This window comes from Chrysochloris asiatica, unplaced genomic scaffold (assembly GCF_000296735.1).
Source record: "Chrysochloris asiatica unplaced genomic scaffold, ChrAsi1.0 scaffold00153, whole genome shotgun sequence".
NCBI classification, from domain to species: domain Eukaryota; kingdom Metazoa; phylum Chordata; class Mammalia; order Afrosoricida; family Chrysochloridae; genus Chrysochloris; species Chrysochloris asiatica.
Genome location: NW_006408671.1, coordinates 3990352 through 3993716, shown reverse-complemented (window position 1 = coordinate 3993716; position 3365 = coordinate 3990352). Strand labels below are relative to the sequence as shown.

Below are 3365 nucleotides of genomic sequence, written 5' to 3'. Positions count from 1 at the left end.
TTTTAAAACTATAATTCAATTTATTAAAAAGTATGTGTTATTCATGAGTAATTATTTCTATTTATTAATAATACCACACTGATGACCTATTTCCAAAAACTCAGCCATGGAAACTCTGTAGAGCACATTTCTACTCTGACACATTGGGTAGCCAGGAGTTGGGGTAGAGTTGACTACAACTGTTTTGCTTTTGTCCTTTTTCTTAGTTTTATTTTTAATTTTTGAAACAGTATCATGGCCCATAGTTCGTTTTGACTGGAATTTCAGGGAAAGCTTTATGAGATGAATGGGTGACACTTGAATGGGGCCAGGTAGGATTTCTGAAGAAACACAAGGGCAAAAGGTAAAAAGCATACTTGACATGTTTGGGGAATTAATTAGAATTGAGCCCAATCCAATAAAAAAAACCCAGAAGGGCTAAAACCAGAAATTCACATATTGTAACCAGAGGAGAAAAGTTAATTCAACTGACGTGCAAGATCATTTGCCACCCTAGATCCTGCAACATGTAGACAGTAAATGGCTTCTGGGTAAATCTTGAAGAACTAAATAATCTCTTTGTTCAATTTACTTAATGATTTCAGCATATAACCATGTATCGTCCAGGGTTAAATCTCCCATCATTCCTTTCAGATATGTTTTCAGTTCTGACAGCTTTATATTTCATATCGGAGACCTGTTGTTTTGCTAGTATTTTTTCTTTTCTTTCTAACTCTGTTTTTAACTGTTTTTCCGGAAGGGCAGCTTTCTTCATGATAGTAACTATAGTGATCTCCTTCTGATGAATCTCTACTTAGGGCAGAGATTTCATTCCTCATTTGTTCCTGCTCAGAGCTATGGTACTCTTCCTCCTGATAGAGCTGACTTTATAACTTGTTCAATTCCTTTTCATGATCTAGTTGATCTGGAGCTACTGAAAATAGTTTTTTCCTTTTTCTTTCTGTTTTTTGAATACAAGATGAATAAGATGACTCAAATCTTTTTTGTTTTCTTGATCGTTTTGAATTTCCCCCACTTTTAATAATTCTCTGGGCAACTGCAATCGTTCCATTTCTATAATTCTCAAGAGATCATCCATAACTGTAATTCACTTTTCACTTCTCAGAGTCCTGCTTCAATGGCCTGGCACTGTCGTTGATACATTTTCAGTTCCTGTAAGAGCTTCTGATTTTCATCTTGTAGCTTATTTCTCCTTAATGCGATTTTACTCACAGCTTATTTTAATTTTTCAATAATGAACTCATCTCTTTCATTGGTTTCACAACTAGGATCTGGTTCACAAATTAGGTGAGGAACTTCAGAGCTGTTGTCTTCTATGCACTGTTTTTACTATTAAATTGAATTTGGTAACTTTGTGCCTGTTTCTCTAGTTTCTCACTCAAATTATTTAGTTCAAATGGAATTTCTTCTTTGGAGTTTGGTAATTCTTTTCGTCGAACTTTGTTTTGTTTCATCGGGTGTAATCTCAGTTTCTCAAGGCTATTTCTCAGTTTGTAAAATTGAGCTTTTAGTGTTTGAAGTTGTCCTTCATAATTCTGAGTCACGCCAAGTTGCATTTTTCGAAACTGTCCAATTTCTGGAGAAGTAACCCCACCTCTTGACCTTTCTGATCCAAACAAGTTTGTGCATTTGCCAACTCTTGATCCCGAATATCTAATCGCATCTCTAAAACCCGCATCTTCCTTTCCCAGTAAAATTTTTTGTTCCTTAAACATGATGTCAATTTATTCTATTAATTCCTGAAGCTCAGCCTCACAAGGAGACGCTCCATTGTATTTTGGGCCTGGTTCTCCATGTTGAGAAACTGTTGAATCTGGTTTATGACTCTTTAATTTTAATCTCTAGGGTGGTCCTCACCTGTCGAGGAGCGATGGTCAGGGGGCGAGGTGAGGGAGGTCAGGGACATCTGGGGCCAGGTTACCTGAGCTGCCCTGCGCCCACCCAAGAGGTTTTAGAGCCCCGCTCGGAGCAGAGACACCCGGGCCTCCCACCCGCCCCACTGCAAGCAACAATGAATTACTTTTGATTAACAGGAAGCATAAGCAATAAATGCAAAAATAAAAGCTAAATATGACCTCAAAAAAAATACTTTAAAACTAAATGAGTCCAAGAGTTAACACAAAAACTTGACAAAAAGTGTGAACAATGCAAAGTATCCAACAGAAAAACAAGAAAGAAAAATAGGAAAATATGAATAAAGAAAATAAAGTACACACAGGCAAACACACAAAAAGGTTGAGTGGATTGCCACTTATATCAACCAAGTATGTAAAGGTAGAACAATGATTTATAGGGACTTCAGAAGCTGAATTTTTTAAAAAGAAGATTGTTTTTATATGGACTCAAATGTTCAATCTTTTGTTAGGCCCCCTAGTGGCCTAATCAAGTAGGAGACCCCAAAAAGATCATCAGGACTCAGTTCCATGCTAAAGTAAGAGGTTTATTTACCAACGCGCTGGGGTCCACCTTCACAGACTCCTAAAACCAGGAGACAAAGGTGACATTTGCCAACGCGCTGGGGTGCACCCTCACATAGACTCCTGAAAACAGGAGCTGAGGGCGACCCCGACTCACTATACACACAAGTTTTTATAGGGTTTCAGGGGGCATAATTGCACAGTACCATAGATACAGTTTCTGATTGGTTGACATTTGGCAAAATATGAGATGTTACAGTTTAATTGGTCATGGCATGAAGCAACCTTTTTAATCTATAAGCATATGGGTTTTGGCAATTGCAAGTGTTTAGTGTTTAGGATATTCTCATTCGTCTGGGTCAGTCTGACCATTATGAGTTTCTCAAGGATTATTTTAACATTGAGGGCTAACTGATTGACCTTGTTTCTGGAGGGAACTAAAAACTGAGGCCTAGTCTATTTAAAATACTTTTTGAAGCCTGACTAAAGTTTGGTCAAGTAGCTAGGCAAAATCAGTTAGGGCCTTACACTTTCTGTTAGTAGTCATGCATGTATTAACTGTTTGCACTTCCGAGGGACTCCCCAAAAATAAGGCCAATAACTGTTAGGGAAAAAAAAGCTCCCCTGAAAAACCAAATTTTATAGTAGTCAGACAAATACAAATATTTAAAGGTATAATTTTGCTTTTCAAATATAGAATATTCAATACATTTTTGTTATTGTTGCTTTAAGTGCTGTTAAGTTGGTTCAGACCCCTAGCGACTCTGTATAGGGTTTCCAAGGAGCAACTGGTTAGCTTGAACTGCTGACCTTGCAGTTCAAACAGCTTTGCATTCTGGAATTAGGAAGGAGATAATTTTTTTTTGTGAATTATACATGTCTTAGAAACTGTGGAGAAATATTTCAGAGATATACCCGTTTCCTCTAACCTAAAATCACCAGATTTGA

At 37.3% G+C, this 3365-nt stretch overlaps 1 pseudogene; it reads right to left on the bottom strand.

The window, feature by feature from the left end:
• Positions 1-567: 567 nt before the first annotated feature.
• On the bottom strand, positions 568-1795 carry LOC102826285 (annotated as a pseudogene).
• Between the last annotated feature and the right edge of the window lie 1570 nt (positions 1796-3365).